General features: G+C 33.5%; 1 pseudogene; it reads left to right on the top strand.

Moving 5' to 3' along the window:
- Window positions 1–2,538: 2,538 nt before the first annotated feature.
- LOC112498550 (uncharacterized) lies at window positions 2,539–10,392 on the top strand (annotated as a pseudogene).
- Window positions 10,393–21,724: the final 11,332 nt, after the last annotated feature.

The following is a 21,724-nucleotide window of genomic DNA, read 5'->3' on the forward strand; positions in this document are numbered from 1 at the left end:
AAAGCAGTCGAAGAAGGCAAAGACTGGAGGATGATTTGTTGATAATTGGCTCAGATTTACTAAATCTTCGCCAAGGTGGAGAATTGTTGAAAAGTCAAATGGTCGGCTTACCAATTTCAAAAAAGCAAAGTTAGGTTTTTGAAAGCATGCAAATTGAATAATGGCATGGGACAGCTAGCATGCCTTGCATGACAAATTTGGCACCAATTGCCAAATATGTCAATTTGGCCAATTAAAGTCAAATTGAAGCCGTGTGGTAGGTGAGCATGCTTTGCCTATAAATAGAGACGCAAAATGCATTTGTAAAAAAATCCAATTTGAGAGAAGTAGAGAGCAATTGCAAGTGAGTTGTTTGAGAGAATTTGATAGAGCTTTCACTTGAGTGTTCTAGTGAGATTCCATTTGGGTGTATTGGGGTTGTGGGTTTTGTGAGTTTTTCCCACTTTTGTAAATTTCCATTGTTAGTAAAATTATCTTTCAGTCTTTGCCCGTGGATGTAGGCATTACGCCGAACCACGTAAATCATTGTGTTATATTTTCTTTGCATTTGTTTAACACCACATTTATATTTCTCCAGAAGTTGCAGTATTAGTAATTGCTCAACCAATGTTTCCGCAACACAACTCGTGATGGTTCTTAATATTGACCATGAATCTGCTACAATAACCTTCGAGTCTCTTAACATCCAAAAATTTTCCTTCTAATGTGATTGACTGCCGCAATGCGTTGATTCTATTAGTCGGCAACCGTTATTTTCGTTTCTATCGTGTGTGCGATTCGACAACCAAACAATGAGTTGCAATCCCCAAAGCCCATCATGATGTGCAAGGTTATCGTGCCGCGATTGCCACTTGAATGGCATTATGTACAGCTTAAGTGGTCTCAGGGTGATTCTACGTTACAACATCGAAGCCTTGACGGTTGATACAATTGATGTCTCGGACAAGAGGAGTTCTCATATTACTGGATTTATTAGAGTGTTCCAACGTGCACTGAATTATTGCACCCATGGCATGATAATCAAAACGAAAATATTGATTTGGCAGTTTGACGATCATCACAATAACAACTATAAAAGCAATTTCTGGATACTGAAGCATTCCGTTTAGATGGATGATTTGTGCACTAATCATCATTCAATTATTGATAATTCATTTGCTTGGTGTTGAGGCTGGGCTTTTGCAGCTTAAAAATTAAAACACTAAAATGTTTGGTACTCTAGCCATTGTGGCTTGAAAGTCAAGTTAATTTGATTCATGACTTGTATGATGAAAAATTCGTAATATTTTTATCATTTTTGTCAAAATTACTATTTTCTTCATAATACCTATAACTCAAAAAATATAACACCTCAATTCCAAATATGGTCTGAGCTGGTTATCATCTAAAAAGTCATATATTGAATTTGCTTTGTTGGAAGCCGGTTGGGAGGCAAATTTTTTTATGGCAACTATTGTTTCTTCTCGTACTCACAAAGCTTCATTCTGTTGAAATTATTGATTACTCTTGATAAAATAATATTTTTGAAATTTTGAGATGTGTACTATTTCTCAAATTAAATTGCACATATATTCTCTCTATTATGTCCTTTGTTCGTTTAATTTGTTCATAATCTTTTTATGCTTTTATTTAGATTTCTTCACCGTTAAAGTTAATGAATTCATGAGTAAATGTTAAATTTATTCCGCTTTTTTTTGCATTTTTTTAATATGCAAACTAAATCATATTGCTTTTCTATTATATGGTAATTGTCAATATATTTATAGTTTATTGTCGTAAATTTCACTGAATCTTCTCTTCTTTTATTTATTTATTTATATATTTAAGGATAGAAAGAGAAACTAGTTTCAAAACTCTTCCAGAAATGTACACAAGAGGATTATAGGTTCGTTTGTAAAGAGATATATTCAATATAATTATAAGATTACATACAGATATTATCTTACATAGAATTGGATCTGATTCTTAAATTAATTTTCCGCCGTTGGATTTGCATCGTCTGTTGCTCTCCTTTCAGCTTGCAAACCTAATATAAAAGGTTATAATTGATTTGAATAATGCTAATGGGTACCTGAGCATGCCTTTTTCAAAGAACTTTATTTGTTATATGGGTCACTCTATGGTGTTATTATAAAAGTTATAGGTTTATTGCAGGAGTTTAAACGAGTTATTTTGACTAATTAAATAAAAAAAGAATTGTAATAAGAACATATCTTATTTAAAAGAATTAGCAATCTTTTATGATATCTTATTTATTTAAACAAAAGTTGTTACCGTGATTGGATAGGATTATATAGATCTCGGAAAATTCTTAAAAATTTCGTTTCTTTATGTAAGTTAGAAAAATAGTTTCCGTACTGTATAAAGAGATACCTAATTAAAGTTGCGTGTATGAACTAATATAAAAAGAGTCGTCTCGTTGAAGGCTTGAAGCCTCTCTCACATAGGTGGGATTCAGCCATCAAGTACGATTAATTTTCCTCCCTCTATTGTTTTCGGGGTTGTACAGTGCTACGCACATACAGATACAGGAAAATAATGGAACAAATATACTTATCAGAAGATTTGATAACTGAGATTCTTAGTCGATTGCCCGTAAAGAGTGTTGTTGGGTTCAAGATTGTATCCAAAACATGGAACAATCTTATTTCTAAAGTTTGTATTCCGAGAATTTTGCGGGCGCCCTCTCCTCTCTGTGGTTTTTTGTTTCCGTCGACACAAGATTCTATCGGCTATATTTCCTATTCCGATAATGAAGAGTGTGGTAACGATGGTGAAGGATTTGCGCAGTCTTTAACGAGTCTCTTACCATCGGAATCCTTACCTTACGCTTTAATTGACTGCTGCAATGGATTGATTCTACTGGGCAGCAGCCTCTCTAAACATCGCTATTATGTGTGCAACCCCTTAACCAAACAGTGTGTTGCAATCCCCAAAGCCCGTGAAGATGTGCTTGCGAGTCCTCCCGCGCTTGCCTTTCATCCCTGTGATTCGTCGCACTACAAAATCATCCGCTTTTTGCGTGCCCGCATGGACCCGGAGGTGGACATATTTTCTTCCGAAAATAAAACTTGGATTACTCGCAAAGTGAGTGTAAAACCCCGCCGGCCAGTTTCTTTTTATGTATTACAAAGTGTCTACTCGCGGGGTGGCATTCTGTATAACCTAACTTATCGGAGCACGATTCTACGTTACAATATCGAAGCCTTGTCGGAGGCTGAGATCATCGAGGTCCCGGACAAGAACAATCATCCTTGTGATTCTGAAGTCATTGGATTGTGCAAAGGTGCGCTGAATTACGCCAGCCGGAACCAATCAACATTACTGATTTGGCAGTTGGATGACCATCGTCATCACAGCAATAGCCATGGCAGCAATAAAGCTGCTAGTGGTGCACGTTCCTGGATATTGAAGCATTCAATTTGTATGGATGAGTGGGGGAATAAATTACATGTATTTGGACTCACAAGATTCTATAATATCCACCCGAATTCTGACATCATTTTTCTTGGGAGCTGCGACATGATATATCGCTATCATCTCAAAACCAACAAGATGGAATTGTTTTCCACAAGATCGGTTGGGAAGGAATTTAGTTTCGCCAGCTCTTATTTCTGGCCTTACTCGCAATGCTGCATCAACATTTTGAACGATTTTGACCACTTAAAATAATAATAATCTGGAGGCAAATCACAGCATGTTCATATGTAAGTAATTATATTTACTCTCTTAAAAGTTCAGCTTATTGAATCTTTTCTGTATTTATTTATTTATTTAACGATAGATGGAGGGACTTGTTTCAAAATTCTTCCAGTACTGGGTTATAATTATAGAAAATAGATACAGGCTGGTATCTTAGGTAGAATTGGATCTGATTCTCGACTTAATTTTCAGCCGTTGCATTTGTATCGCCTTGCTCTCCTTTCATCTTGCAGAGCTAACATAAAATCTTACGATTGATTTTAATCGTATTAGCTACCTGAACATGCTTTAATCATAAAAGTTTATAATTTCCTCCCGGATTCTGACATCATTTTTCTCGGGAATCTCAACGTGTATTTAGGTATCATATCGAAAGCAACAAGTGGATTTGTTTCGCACAAGGTCGGTTGAGTGAGAAATTCTTTGGGATCACAATTTATTTCTTTCCTTACTCGCTGTGCTTCACCATGTAGAATGATTTTAACTGTTAATTCATTTTTTTTTTTTGGTTACTATAATTAATTGTTGACCATTCTCTTTGGGGACATTAGATGTCCTAAGAGTCCAAGAAATGGAAGGCATTTTACTTTTTGATTAATAGCGTCAGTGTTATTTTTCTGCATTGTTAAACGTCATATATATCTCCAGGAATCCATCCTGATTCCCCCGGCGCCCCCATAAAGTCGTCATTCTGAAAAAATTTTAGAAATAAATAAACGTTATTTTTCAATGGCTAAAAGGCCTTTTTATACAAGATATTCAATAACGGAAAATAATCAAACATTGTAAATGAGGGATTCATATTCTAAACCTTATGATATGTGTTTGCCAAAATGTCTTGATTCTTACCATTTACGAACCACATAATGGTCTTGATATTTGCACATGATGATCAAATAAGAGCCGTTTTCAATCTTCGAGGAGACAAGTAGTTAATTACATGACTGAATTTCGTACATATATTTTTATTATTTGGATACATAATATGCTCATAATTAATGTTGGTGTTTGAAATCAATCAATGATTAATGAGGAGCTTGCAGAAGCTGCAACTTGGCTGATGCAAGGCCATAAAGGACTCAGCTGTTACTTGCAGAAGCTGCAACTTAGCTGAGTCCATGATTATATATAGGTTCCGTTAGATGGCAGTACAAGACCACAAACCAAAATTGATGCCATTGAATGGAGATCGTATAAAAGGTCAGACTCTTGACTACCGTGAGCCCGTTCTCTTGACCAATCCAACCAATAAAGGTACTGCTCCTTAATTAATTTCTTCAAAGCTTAATTCCATTAATTAATTATTGCCAATGATAAATAAGATTTAACTAAAATATACAAATTAATTTCGTAACTCTTAGATATTAATTGTCACGTACTGGTTGATTACAGGTACCTGTACTCAAGCGAGCACGAAGACAGCAGGGTGCATGGATGGATAAGCCAAAATCTACCGGTGGGATTCTGGATGATCGCACCCAGTGACGAGTTCCGTGCACGTGGCCCTATCAAGCAAGAGCTCACGTCCAATGTTGGCCCCACTGTCCTCTCTGTAAGCCCCCAAAAAAAAAATCACAATAATTTGGCTAATTAATTAGTGTTAATAATAAGTATTGTTTAATTGTTGTGAGCACAGAAGTTTTCTAGTACTCATTATAGTGGGAGGGAAATAGATACGTATTACGGGAAAGGAGAGCCTTGGAAGAAAGTATTGGGTCCTGCTTTTGTCTATCTAAACTCAGTTTCTTCCCCTGAAAATCCTCGTGCTCTTTGGGAAGATGCTAAACAGCAGGTATATATATATATATATATATATATATAACAAGAAAATTACTAAAAATAATAATGAAGGCTGACAGAGTGCTGACAAAATTAACTATAATCCCGAGTAGAATTACTGTGTTAATTGACTATTTTTACGGGTCTGACCTTTATTTTCTGTGGCCGCTCTGTTAAATTTTTCTGTTTAAATGTTAGCTTTATACTATAACAACAAAATTATTTTCAACTAAACTCTTCATGTGCTTGTTACTACTAGATGTTGAAAGAAGTTGAAAGTTGGCCGTACGATTTCTCTCGATCAAAAGACTTCCCTAATCCCATCAAAGACGAAGCGGTGTGTTAGGAAATTGGTGGGTGAAGTAGACACGCAGTTAAAATAAAATTGGAAGAAAATAAAGAACAAGTACAATAGAGGACACCAGAAATTACGTCGTTCGGCTTTTAGTCTACGTCCACGGGCGAAAACAGAAGGAAAATATTTCACTAGTGAAATAAGGATTACAAGTATTGTAATATTTTGGCTCACTACCCAAAACTCCAATACACCCAATCTCTCACTCACTAATTACACAAGAGTATTAAAACTCTTAATCTCTCACACAACTCTCTCTTTTACAAAACAGAGAAGAGAAACTTAAGAAAAATGGAATAAATAAAATGAGGAGGGAGCCTCTCTATTTATAGCCAAAATTGGCTATTAAAATAATAATTTAATCTTTTTCTTTTTCTTTCATTTGGTGTACTAACCACCATTTCCATTTTTTCTTTCTTCTTTGTCAAAGTTTTCTCTTTTTTTCTTTCCTTGGGCGGCACCTCCTTGGACTTCAATTTGGGTGGCCAATTTGAAAATTGATAAAGGTTTGGCACCGCCCATGACTTTGACACGGTGCTGGTCAATTACAAGTCTACAACCGGTGATCATTTCTTAATTACACATTGTTTGGGAATTGATGCCTAACCTAAGAATTAACTGAGACGAAATATACACATGATCTAATCTTTTTTTTTTTAAATAATTGCTTGTCTCATATATATGAATGAGAAACCTTTATGGGCAAAATCGACTTTTGTGGGATCGGTAGCTCCTGGTGATGCCGGATCATGGCAAAGGGAAACTAGAGGTTATCAGTTCAGGACACAAACAGGCGAGAACGGACACTTCGTAATAAAAAAATGTTCGAGAAGGGAGTTATAATTTATATGCATGGGTTCGTGGATTTGTTGGTGACTATAAATAAATAGGGATGACAATGGGCACCGCCCGTTGTGGGTTTGTCATTACTAAACCCACACCCGTAAAAAATTTAAATTACTAAATTCACTTGCAACCGACAGTGGGTTTTTATTTTTTTCAGAAAAACCAACCTACTGCGGGTTTTAACAATTACCAAACCCACCCGCAACCCACAGCGGATTTTTTACGAGTTTTCTTATTTAAAATCATGAATATAAAAATAATACTTTTAATAATACATAGAAACTTAAATTATATAATTCAAACTATAAATATATAATAATAGCCTAAAACGTCTGCAAACAATACTCAATTCTAGATTTTATCAGTGTAAATAAGAAATTAAAACTTCAACATAGAAAACATACACAAAATATATTAATTATCTAACACGAAATATTTCTATCGTAGGCAAATCATAATCACTAATATCAATGTCTTACTCCATCTTTTAATCAATATACACGTATTATAAAAAATATTAACAAGTAAATTTTACACAATTATCATTAAAGAAAAACAAACAAAATCAATTAAAATAAAATACAATATTAGTAATATTATACTTAAAAATTATAAAATTTCTACTTTCTAAAAGTTTGTTATATATATGTTGCAGTGAGATAAGTTAGGTTTAGGGATTAGAAACTTTAACTTATATATATTTATGAATAAAATTTTTTAATGTAATTTTTATGATTAAAATAAAAAATATAAATAATTAAAATAAAGAATGCGGGTTGGTGGATACCTGCGTTGGTTGTCAACGGATTTTTTCTCAATGCCAAACCCACCCACAACTCATAAAATTACCCACAATGGGCGGATTTTTGCGAGAGGGTTTGGACGGGTTTGCAGGTTGGCGGGTAGTTTTGCCTCCTTATAAATATAGCCAAAATATTATTGTCCGAGCAGGTAAGCTTTTCATTTTGTAAATTAATTCAGTGATCAAGAGTGTGGCTAATAGAAATTTAATTTTACATTATACCATTTCTTTGACACTGTAATTGGAATCAGGATCAAAGATGAATTTGGGAACCATTGTTTATGAGCCACCCAGAAATGGTCCTACATTGTGGGGAATTGGAGTCCCTCATCGCTTAGCTGCCGAATTCTTTGTACCAGATCCCTACGCAAAATTCAAGAACCCATTGTTCACAGGATCCTCGGACAAGTTAGTATCTAATTCAACATTTAAACTCATTTTGAAAATTCGCTTTAGCTACTACACCATTAATTAGTTTCATTTATTATAGCTTATATAATTAATTTTGAATATGCATGATTAATTTACAAACAGGTATAGACAAGACGGATTAAGGGAACGATATGCAGACTTTTATTCCAACGATGATCTCAAATACACCATTGGTGTGAGCAATTACACTCAGGACTGGTTCTTTGCTCATGTTACTATGTACTTGTATAATTATTTAATCGATAATGATCGATCTCTTCTCGTTTCTGAATTAATCCAGGAGACCAAAATTGTTAGATCGGCCTAGCTCTTAATAATAAATTTTGCATTGCGGGAAAGTAGAAACTAACACATTTCAACCAATCACACAGCAGATTATATTTCAATTGGAGAATGAGGACAACAAAGGAAATTATACACTCCAATTAGCCTTGTCAGCTACTACATACTCTAATTTGAGTGAACAAATTAAATAATAATTAGCAACTCCAGCTAGCATTAATTCAAAACCAATAATCCTCATCATCACTGATTCGTTTGCTGATTTTTTTTTCTTACAATAATGGTATAAAATAATAGGTTCAGCTCAATCCTCAAAGAAAAAGGCGACGTCTATTCTCAACGGGGACAATAGGAAGGGACAATGCGATTGCTAGACATGGATTCATGGGTTGTACAGATTTTACAGCATCAATATGCCAAGCAATTTGCTTCACAGAGGAAAAAAATAACATCTGTATTAGTCAGTCAAGAAGCAACGGACCCTTCCAAGGAGTCATGTTATTATATTCGCTTTGAAGCACCTCCAAGCTAAGGACAGAGTAAATTCAATTCTGTATGTTTTAGAGGTGGCAATTAAGAGATGTAAAGAAATTGACGTTCTTTGTTTTTGAACTTGAAGTATAAATGGCGAAAGAAATTGAACGTATATACATAATTAAATAGAGTAATTGTTTGATTTAATTATTTAGGATGAAGTGTAGAGCTCAGCATGATGACTTATTTCTTGATTGGTCTGGTCTAATCAACAGCGTATGATCTTAATCATTTCTGTTAATTATTTTTTATCAAACACATTGTGTATGCATGTGATCAATAACACTCTTGGTCAATTAATTAATTATATTTACTAATTAGCTAGGCAATCTGAAGTCATCAACATCTCCTAATTCCACGCAATTTTAATTTCTAAACTAGGATTTCATTTTTTAATCCTAAAATTTAATATAACACCAATTACGTTATGCAAATGAACAAATATTAGTCCCTTCTGCTATTCATATCACTCAATCACAACGGGCAACATGCCATGTGGGGCTAGCAGGGGCTTTTGAGAATTTTTAAACTAATTTTGATATTTTTCCATTTTTTAACTTGATTTACCATAAAACCTCTACTGAATTTTAAAAAGATAAAAAAAAATGAGATTCTAAAATTTAAAGACACATGTTTTGATTTTGATTTTCTTTTTTTTTATAATCTAAAATCTTTTTTCTCTTTCTGCAGCAAGTGCACTGGCATTATTGTCACTCACGACTCCATTGTTGTTTGTTTCATTTTTTTAGTTGAAATTTTTAAGGTACATAAAATAAATTGGATAAGTAAAACACATTTCACTTTCACAAATTGCATATTGTATAACACAATTTGTGTCAAATACCTCAAAAGTTGATAGAATAAATTGGTTTAATTGAACGTAGTAAATGAATTGATGTCCTAATGGTTGAGTGATAGTATAATTATATGTGTAGAGAGTAATAAATTTTATACTGTTGATAATGAACTTTTCATTCAACATTTTCAAAGTATGGAAACAAGTCGACACCAGTTATTGATATATTGAATGAAATATTTTAATAAATATGGATTTTGGTACTATTGGAATTTTAAAAAAATTATATTACCATTTAAACTAAGCTCCTTTGAAACTGAACTTCTGGCACCACCATAGGGGATGATGACAAAGGTCGGTAGCAAAGTTGATGACAAAGTGGGCAGTTGGATTCTTTGGTCGGATCATGCTACTCATGTCACAATTGTGCCAACAATTTTGAGAATTACGCCCCCAAAATGATAGGGATAAGCAACAGTGTTGATAATATGATAGAATGAAGACATATGAAGGCTACTCTAAACACTATCGTTGTGTTGAATAATCTCATTTCCGATGTTTGTGTTCCGAGCATTTCATACGAACCAAAATGCTGATTTGGCAGTTTGATGATCAGCAGAATAACAACAATAATGGCAATTTCTGGGTACTAAAGCAATCCATATTAGTATGGATGTTTTTTTGGACTAATCATCACGCTGTTAATAATAATTCCATTATGCCCCTATATATGACAGATGTTATCCGAGTGATTCTACATTGCAACATCGGAGCCTTGACAGTTGGGACTATCAGGCCCCAGACAAGAACAATTCTGACACTTGTGGAATCATTGGCGTGTACAAAAATGTATTGGATTATTGAAATTACTCATTTGGTCATCATAACAACAATAGCAATAGCAACCATAAGGTGATTTGGCAGTTTGATGAGCACCATCACAATGATAGCAATAGCAGCAATAAGGCTGGTATTAGTTTATAGATATTATTGAACCATTGAATTCGTATGGATGATTGGAGATAGGGAACCACTACATGATATTTAGGTGGAACTGGTTTGACAAGATTGGTTGAGAGGGATATTGTTTGGGCCCACTATTTTTTTCTTATTATTATCAGTAATGTCAAATCATTCCATTTTCTTTTACTGGGGATAATATTCTACTTAAAATCCTACTTGAAGGAGGTAACAATCCGATTCATATCCTCGATGCCCCCAACAAGAAACGGGTCTCCAGCGTCTTCAACATTACGTTCTGTGAACGATGTCCTCTCATTCAAATTGAGTGCAAGTTTATCCGGTCTCTGAAGTAGAAGCCGAAATGTAAGGTGCAGTTCGTAACACTGTTCAAACAGAGAACGCCTACAAAACACATAGAGACCAAGCCGAGCACGAGACATGGCGACTACCAATCTTCTAACATCACGAATATGACCCGCAAAGCGAGTACGGACGAGAGACAGCAAAACAAAGTCATTTTGCTGACCTTGAAACTTATCAATCGTTGTGATCTGACTTGGCGAGCCAATAAAGGAATATGGAGCACATCGCTTGTTAACAACATCACGAATCAAATGCATCTGGTCATTGTAAGTTGTCAAGATGGATATGTTACTTGCAGGATAAACAAGTAGTCTCATGTATATATAGACACTGACAATATATTCAGCCTCTTCCTGATTTTGATAGAACCAAGGAGAAGGGACACTCTCGCCTCTGCCGTTGTAATCAGGAACGTCCACCAACTGATAATCATAGGAGAATCCAGCATTTGCCCCACGGAAAATTGCTGCCTCGTTCATGTAAGAAAGGTCCCCCAAATCGCTGTACCTCCAATTGTAAAGTCTAGCTATGCTCGGTCGGGCTCTGCCCTGAGCATTCATCTCTATATAGGGAATTCCCAGACGAACAAACCTTGTAAATAAGCTCTGATCCATGCGAATGTACTTTTGGAAAGCCATATTCTTGACAACAGGTGGCAGCTGATGATGATCACTGTTGAGTGTTAGAAAGTGTATATTTATAAAGGAGAAAATCATCATTTTACATTTCAAGTCTTACTAACACCCTTACTTTTATGTATTTAAGTCTCTTGTGATTTCATTATGTGTGTTTTATTTTAATTAAGTATTTTATGTATTTTAGAGGCATCATAGTCATTTCACAATGAACGAGAGATCGGACAGTAAAACGGACATCACTTTTGAACTCAGTGTTAGCCTATATGGCTATAGATATTGATTTTGATGATAACAAACCACATGTGTTGATTAAACAAAGATTTATGAATTGTGCTTTTATAATAAGAAAATGATGTTATGGAATTAAAGTGTTTTGGACTAAAATGGAAGTATTTTAGAACCTTTGATATTATTTTAAAATTTCATATTTAGACCTATTTGAAAATATTTAAATATTTTGGGTCATTCTATAATTTCACATAGTTTGGGTGAAATCATAATTTCAAAAAGTTTTAGGATTGACAAAATATTATTTAGAAATTCTGAAATTGGACCTATTTGAAAGTTTTCATAACGTTTTAGGCCATAATACAGTTTTATAAAGTTTTGGGGTCAAACTATAAATTTAGAAAATATTTCACTGTAGTAGTTACTGTAGCAAGCGGCTAACTGGATATGGTAAACAGCAATCCGAATTTTGGGCAGTAAGCTTCTGGAGCATAAACGGCTATTCGGATTTCGCAAGTGGTTATCCGGATTTCAAAAGCGGCTAACCGGATATGAAAAGCGGCATGCCGGATATTCTAAAATTCAAATTTTTGCCTTAACGGTAACATAAAAGCAGCTAACCGGATTTCATAGATGGTAAGCCGGTTATGACCAAAATGTGCATAACGGCTAGTTTTTTAGCTCAAACTATATAAACTCAAATCCAATTCATTTTCAACCTCTCTAGCAAGCAAAAACAAAAAGCACATGAGATATCTTGAGTTCTCAATTCGCAAATCATAAAACATTGAATCATCACTTATTCTTCATTTGAATATCTACTCTTTGAGTGAGTTTTGTTGTAACTTTCATTTCTTCATCTTAATTGTAAGTGTTTGAGTGTGTGAGACACTTGAGTGAAGAGATTTGGAGATAATCTCTTTGTTGTAAAGGTTCATTGACACCTTGAAGTCAATTGTAAACGTTTGAAGCCTTGGAAAGGCTCGGATAGTGAAATCCTCAAGCTTGGATCGCTTGGAGGCGTGAACGTAGGCGGGGATTGCCAAACCACGTAAAAATTCGTGTGTTTATTTCTCTTCTCCCTTACTCATTTGTTATTATGCTTTTATTGAACTTATTGCTTTTGAATTTATTAAGCCGTTAGATTTGAGATTGTTGTGTGCCTTTATTAAGATAATTTTAAAATACCAATTCACCCCCCCCCCCTCTTGGGTTGCACACTTATATTTCACTCAAGATAGTCAAAAACCTTAAGAGGAATATAAAAGGGAAAATGGCATTGTTCACATGTACGGTAATATCCATGTTACTGTTCACATGTACGGAACGATGATGTGGCATTGACCGATGAGGTGTCACGGTCCTATTGGACTAAAATTCTTATGTACTATTGATCGGTGACGTGGCAGCATGTTAGTGGACCAAAAATCGTGCGTACGGTACATGCATATACATGGAATTATTTACAACCAAACCGCGTCACTATTCAAGCCGCCTCACTATTCATACCGCATCACTATTCAAACAGCGTACTGTTAACCGATAACGTTGCGCAATCCTGAGCGTCCAAATTATTTTTAATCTGATTGCCATGATTTACTTAATGCATCTATAAAAAGGGGCTCCCCCCCTAATTTAACATCTTTGAATTCATTTTTGAGTTTCATTTTCTGTAATTCCTTCGCCATCTTGTATTTTCTATGTATTTTAATAAATTTTTATTTTACCCCTAGTTCAATTATGAGTAGCTAATTTTCTTTCAAGCTTGGGTTGAAGGTGAAGTCTCAACATGTGACATTGGCTTTATTTGGTAAATTTACTTTCTCTTCCCCTCTAATTTTTGTGGATGTTTTGACTTTTCGTCGACAAATAGTAACAATCTTGTCTAGATACCGCACTGGTTTAACTGGCTCCCTCATACAAGGTTATTATTAATTGGCACGATAAGCCCTTAGCACTATATTGATTAGAGTGTGGTTCATGAGGAGTGGAAACCCCCCTCATGATTTAATTGGCATTAATAAGGAAACCCCCCTCGTACAAAATTATTATTATTTGGCACGATAAGCCCTTAGCACCACATTGATTAGAATGTGGTTCATGAGGAGTGGAAATCCCCCTCATGATTTAATTGGCATTAATAAGGAATATTTAGTCCATGGTACATGTTGATGCAGATCCAGATACCCAAGCGCTTCAATTTTAATAGATTTCACTTCAATTTATTCCCGCCAGTTTAATTTGAATTTTAAGATAATTTAAATCACTTCCACCACAAATCTAATCACCCACTTAAGAAAATTAACTCTACACACAATTAAAATTCACCTCCTCGTGGGATCGACACTTGTCACCATTAATCTATTCTACAATAGATTCGTGTACTTGCGAGTTCAATAAAATTTGCACAATAATCACCAATCAGTATGCAGCGTTTAAGATGTTCATGGCCATCCTCCGGTCTCTGGAGCAACAAGTCTCAATCTCCAACATTTGGGCACTTTCTTCCATCAAGAGATTGTCATACTTGAAATCTAATCGAAGAAAATCCTTCCTCTTTAAAGCTGCATAAGTGCAGGTAATTGCCACGATCTTTGTCTGCTTTGTCATCAGGTAATTTGCTCGATCAGTTGTTGACTTAAGCAACTCAAATGCCCTGCACTCTTCAATTTCCTGGAATATATTCTCAAGATGATAAAAGCACCGCTTGGCTGCCCGTATGACTTCCTCAAATGACCTGCCCGTGAAAACTGACTGAGGGGTGTTCGAGAAGAACTCCTTGAAGGGAAAGCAGTCTTTAATGAAGGTCAGTTTTATGACCTTTATTATCCACACAAGCTGCAAGGAATTGCTCCCAGCAACAACCAAAAATGTTTAGCAGTTTCACCAGTATAACCTACATCTTCAGTCAGTCGGAGAGATCTTGCAAGCCTCTCAACCTCACTAAGCAATTCTAACCGTCTAACAAGCATTGCGTTTACTCAGCCTTCCCGGCTGAAGTCAATGTCGGTTGCCAGTTCTTGTTCACCTTGTCCTAAACGTAGGAGGTAGCGTGCAGCAACATCCCTCTGGAAAAGAAATCAAGACATCCATTAGATAATTTGCTATAAGCGACTGCCAAAGGGTGCAAAACATAAAATTTAGAATTGAGGAAATCAAAACATGTCACAGTCACTTGCACAATAAGCAAGACAAAGCTAGGCATCAGACATTTCTGTGCTCCTGTACGCTTTAAATTATTGCATTTATCGTGTTGTGCTTTAACCCACCCGCATGTCGAAAGATGGCTAAATACCAACATAATCATGTGATGCAAAATGGGGCATGGAATATAATAACAGTACTTTGGGGGTTAAGAGTTTGAATGTAAATTGAGATTTTAGAGATGTCCATCGGCCTTTGGTTGAATGGGAGAGCGTTTACTCACACAATGTGGAAGAGTAGGTGTTAAAGCATCTATAAAACTATTATAGTGGTTAGTTTCAGTTCCCTCTCATTTATATATCATCATTTATATGTTGGTTGTATGAGAATATGTCCTAAAGTCTTAGAAAAGAAAAAGAACTGAGATTTTAGGGTCAAATAAAAATAAAGAACTTGTGTGATGGGATCAATTCAAGCCTTCATATAATTTTTTATTTTTTCAATAGTTGTTGTTATTGGTAGTGGATGAATATTACTCATCATTTCAAATTGTAATAGATAAACACAAATACAACTCAGATAAAACAAATTTGCATGTTTAATTAGATATACATATATAAATATGTATGAGTGTATATATCGATATCCACATATATGTGAGGTGATTAAAAGATATATGAAGCCTAAGGCGAATTTATAGTCATTTAAAAATAGTTATTAATTTATTAATCATATTGTATATCAATACAAAATTAATTAAATTTTGGAAAAGTATAATAATGATATTATTGAACAATAAATTATTTAAAATGATGGCACGATGAAGGCTAATTGTTATATTATTTATTTAGGTTAAATTTTTATTATTCTTATCAAAATTTATTATAATTCTAACTTAATTGTTTTATTCAGTAAACGTGTTAGTGCTCATTAAGTCATTGTTCAATTTCAATATATGTAAATTTTAATTATAAGATTTTTGAAGCCTTCTATAAATAAAATCTTTAAAGTTTTATATTATTTGTTTAGGTAGTGTCGATTTTCTATAAATTGAGATCTTCCTAAAATGCAGGGTTCAAGCAATCACCTAATTCAACTAGTAGTACAATCAACTTTGCACATAAGCACAATATCCATATTTCTATGCGACTCTACTTGACACAGTAGATTATGGTAACAAGTTAGCAGACATCCTACGACACATGAAAGAGGTAAAAGTTTTTTACTGTAATGATACCGAAGAAGAAATGTCGAACATTGTTAGAGTCGTAATCATTATAGTTGGGTGTTCTATAGATTCAACAGTCAATTCGTTTCCCACCACCATGGCCTTTTTCAAGGAGCTTTTGACCTATGAGTTTATAAAAAATAAATTTGTATGGATTAAAAATGAATTTGACAGCATTTAAATTGTAAAACTATGGGAACTCAAGCAAAAGGAAGAGGAAAAGCATATTATTATCCCAGAATACGAATCGAGAAAACTGTTAAAAATGAAAGAAAAAAGAGCACCCATATGATCTTAACTTGAGAGCGGCCAATATTGATTGCTAGGTTTGTCATGACCAATGAGATTTGCGGTGGTTTAGGTATATTTTTAAATATTTTCTAATTTTTTATTGAAATAATTAATTAACTAATTAACATTAATTTCATTATTTTTTTGTTATTATTATTAATATTATAAGATTGCAATCTAGTGATAAGCATATTGACAGCCTTTATTGAGGGAAGACATCAATGCAGCACGTGGTTGATACAACCATATAAGAACTTGTTTAGTTTATTGTCGTTAGGCTAAAAAGAATGTGTTTTTGCTATACGAGCTGGCAGTGATAGTTTGTAAATCTCATCTACTTGGAGGTTAAAAAAGGGTGCAATATCCTACACTTGTCACTCTGTACCGATAATATTCCCCTCTTTCATTTGTAAATACTCCTATATTGGTGAGTAATAGAAGAGGATTGGCAGGAGTAATACTTTGAAGCAGCTTCCGCATCATAAATGCTTGCTGCCATGAAAGACAAACAGCTGCACAAGCCAAAACATCATCACGTAGTAAACATCCAAAAACTAAGTCTAAGATGTCAAATGGGAGAGATTCCTATGGTGGTGGTGTACTTTTGCAACTTTCTGCTATCTGAGATTTTCACAATCTGCTACTATTAGAACATCCAATAACAAACCGGAAAAAGTTAAAACATGTAGTCACAAGAACATTAATAAATAACACCATATGATTTCAACAAAGATAATATTTTCTAGAAGCCTACAAGAGAACATTAATGTGATTTCTTGTAATGTTTTTCACTAAAATGAACTAATTTGAAACAAATCATGGAGCCTAAAAAAATTAAGTAAGATAAAACAAATCATGAAATCTATGTATTCCAATAAAGTCTAGGAACTTGTAGAGGCACCAAACGGGGTAAAACCTATAAGGTGCAAGTGGATTTACAAGAGAAAAAGAGGAGTAGACGGAAGGGTGGAAACATTTAAAGAAAGATTAGTAGCCACACGATTTACTCAGAAAGAGGGAATCGATTATGAGAAAACATTTTCTCCGGTTATCCACTAACATGAACAACTAAATTTGCAAAGAATTAAGAGCCTTTATGATGTATATGGCTTATTCTAAATTTGATTAAAATATTTTCAATAAGTATACGATATTGTTTAAATTCCATAACGGTACATGTCTACTTTTAGCACTCAAAAGTTAAAGTCTCCTAAATAGATAATACATTACCCTTATAAAATAAGGTATCAACAATATATTGTTCTTATAAAATGAGGTATCAACAAAAATTGTATATGTACGTACATCTATCCTAGTACATATCTCTATCTCTCTATCTACAGTGTGATAACTTATTTCCACAAGAATGTATGGCAACAACTATGCAATTAGACTTTAAAGAAGTGGCATGTGTAACAAATCTATGTATTATTGTCTCTTGAACTCTTCATCTAGCGGTGGTAATATTACTTTGGCTCTACTAAATGTATTTCAAACAATGGATATCATGAAAATCATAATTTGAAGGGAACTTTTAATCTAAATTTGGCTTGCAAATGTCATCGTATTAAAATAATGCTTTTGAAAACAAACATTCCCTGATTGTATAAATTGAGTGAAATTACAATAGTAGCTACAAAAAGAAAACAGCTCAAAGCACTGAATAGTGCAATTTCAAAAAAAAAAACAAAACAACAAGAAGAATGTGTTCAATGTTCATTAATTGCCACCATCTATATACATCATCTCAATCACCATTGTTGCCACCATCTTTACCATCATCACCATCACTCAATCACCAACACTACCATCGTGGTACTCATCCAATAGAGGTAGAGAACTTAACTATTGGAAGACATGGAGAGCATATGAAGGCTTCGATTATACAAGTAGGAGATTACTTGCAATGCATCACTAGTAACTCATATTTATTAAATCATCTTTATATTTTATCTATGTATTTAATGATAACTATTAGTAATCATTTATATTACTCTAATGATAGGTTTTGTAGAAATGAAAGCAAGAAGAATCGGCTACTATGTAAGCACACAATTTAATTATAATGTTTACTCTTCAATTTTTTTTTTTTACTAGCATGTAGTTTGTTAACATAGTGTCTTTAATTTCAGGATTATCTGAGAAAAATTTATATGAAATATTATTCTTCATGAACGGTACCTTTCTCAACAATTTTAAAAAGCCATTTACATCCTCAATTTCTCTTATCCAATAGAAGTGGGACACTAACTAACCACTCTTGCACATTATATTTGTTTTTAATTTTTTTAATATAATGACCCAAATCACTACTAGAAAAAATTGTTACACATATCACATCTTTATATATATATTCCATATTCATTTTCCTTAAGTCCTGGCTGACATCAAAACAAGCACAACTTGTTGCTTGGCTTTCAATATCAAAGCCAACAATATGGGGATTTTAAAATTATATATGTTTTAATACTTTTATCTTGTTTTCTTACTTTCTCACCATTCCTCTCAAACTAGATTTATTTACTTTGTCAAGTTCCCCTCCCCCTACTCCCCTTTTACCACTATCATCGCCTACCCACACTCCTTATTCACTCTATTATTACCTCTTACCCTATTAAATAATTCCAGCATTCAATTCAACAGTTTATGGTCACTCAAGATTAATCTAAAAAAAAAATCAAGTGCGTAAGAAACTACTGTAATTTCTTATATGATTTTTAACTTTGAAGTATTAGCCAAATGATGAAAAATCTAAGAGGCTTATAGTATGTTTATGATGGTTCATACTTGGGGTATACGTCACTATTCACGTGTACGTATTGTTCTTGAATACAATAGAACAGATGGTTTCTACTTGATGTATACGTCAGTGTTCATGTAGACGTCACTGTTCATGAACGCGGTAGATAATCTTATCAGGTCTTTTGTCTATTTTTTTAATACTTTTTTATGATTTAAAACAAACAACGAAAGTAAAATTGTAGCAACATCTAATGAATTATTTGAGTTTCTTTCATTCGAGCCCTAGTTGAAAAACTTTTAGAAATGCGATCCTTCCCAGTATAATCAATCAAATTCATGACACCATGTACTTGTTTTTAAGATTTCTAGTCAATTATAAGATATTACAATTATGGTCACAACACATTTGAAAATGATAGAGTATAAGGACATATAAATGTGGAAATTACTAGGAAAATGGTTGATATACTTCATTAACACTTGATGTCCACAAAGTGAAAATAAAATAACTTCTTGACACTATAAGAAAAAAGAGATAAGACAACATGAATTTAGCAATGTACATACTATGCGTGTTATTAAATATGATATTTAACAACATTCTAAATTTGCGCATTGCTAAATGCTGCTAAAAGTTTACCATTTACAATGGGATTCGCGGTGCGTTGTTAAACATACTATCACAACAGTTTTGTGATTGCGGTGGACTCTATAGACCAAATGACAACGCGCAAACTAGCACGTTGTTAAAAGTTTCATCTTCAGCAACATTCTAAAAGGTACGTTGTCAATAAGAATATATCACAACTTTCCTTTGCTCGTTGTCATTTGTATTCAACAACATACTTCTAGGTATGTTGTAAAATATTTTACTATAACTCGTTAATGCACATTATTGATTATTTTATCACTTTATTTTTTTCAATGTTCAAGAAATGAATATTGCAGATTGTAAGGAATATATCACGTGAAGATAAATGTGTTCCTTTGTGTAAGATTGAATTAATTAATTGCAAACAATGGATATCATGAAAATTATAATTTGAAGGGAACTTTTAATCTAAAATTGGCTTGCAAATGTCATCGTATTAAAATAATGCTTTTGAAAACAAACATTCCTGAGTGTATAAACTGAGTGAAATTACAATTAGTGGCTACAAAAAGAACCTCTTAGACGAAACTGGCGTGTGGAGCTTACCCACATTTACAGGGAGGCAAATTTTGCCGCTGATTATTTGGCCACTTTGGCTTGTTCTATTCCTTTAGGCCTTCATGTTTTTAGCTATCCGCATCCTAGGGTGCTCCAATTTATTTTGCGAGACAATTATGGGGTAGTCTACCCTCGCTTTGTTATTTCTTAGCTTTGTTAAGAGCCCCTATTAATAAAAAGAAAAAAGAAAACAGCTCGAAGCATTGAATAGTGCAATTTCAAAAAAATAAAACAACAAGAAAAATGTGTTCACTGTTCATTAATTGCCACCATCTATATACATCATCTCCATCACCATTGCTGCCACCATCTTTACCATCATCACCATCACTCAATCACCAACACTACCATTGTTGTACTCATCCAATAGAGATATAGAGAGCATATGAAGGCTTCGATTATACAAGTAGGAGATTACTTGCAATGCATCACTAGTAACTCATATTTATTAAATCATCTTTATATTTTATCTATGTATTTAATGATAACTATTAGTAATTATTTATATTACTCTAATGATAGGTTTTGTAGAAATGAAAGCAAGAAGAATCGGCTACTATGTAAGCACACAGTTTAATTATAATGTTTACTCTTCAATATTTTTTTTTACTAGCATGTAGTTTGTTAACATAATGTCTTCAATTTCAGGATTATTTGAGAAAAATTTATATGAAATATTATTCTTCATGAATGGTATTTTCCTCAACAATTTTAAAAAGCACTTTACATCTTCAAAATCCATTAAACATGTTCTATTTCTCTTATTCAATAGAAGTGGGACACTAACTAACCACTCTTGCACATTATATTTGTTTTTAATTTTTTTAATATAATGACCCAAATCATTATTAGAAAAAGTTGTTACACTTATTACATCTTTATGTATATCTTTCATATTCATTTTCCTTAAGTCCTGACTGACATCAAAACAAGCACAACTTGTTGCTTGGCTTTCAATATCAAAGCCAACAATATGGGGATTTTAATATTATATATGTTTTAATACTTTTATCTTATTTTCTTACTTTCTCACCATTCCTTTCAAACTAGATTTACTTACTTTGTCAAGCTCCCCTCCCCCTACTCCCCCTTTACCACTATTATCGCTAATAATAAACCAAAAAAAACTTATATATAACTTCAAGAAAAAAGAACATTTTTTTTTTAATTTAGAAGAACGATATTGAAATTTACTATAATATTATCCACTAAAATGAACAATTAAATTTGGCAAGAATCAAGAGCTTGTATGATGTATATGGCTTATTCTAAATTTGATTAAAATATTTTCAATTAGTATACGATATTGTTTAAATTCCGTAATGGTAGACATCCACTTTTAGTACTCAAAAGTTAAGGTCTCCTAAATAGATTTATCATTTAATTCTT

Source organism: Citrus sinensis, chromosome 7, assembly GCF_022201045.2.
Source record: "Citrus sinensis cultivar Valencia sweet orange chromosome 7, DVS_A1.0, whole genome shotgun sequence".
Lineage (NCBI taxonomy): Eukaryota > Viridiplantae > Streptophyta > Magnoliopsida > Sapindales > Rutaceae > Citrus > Citrus sinensis.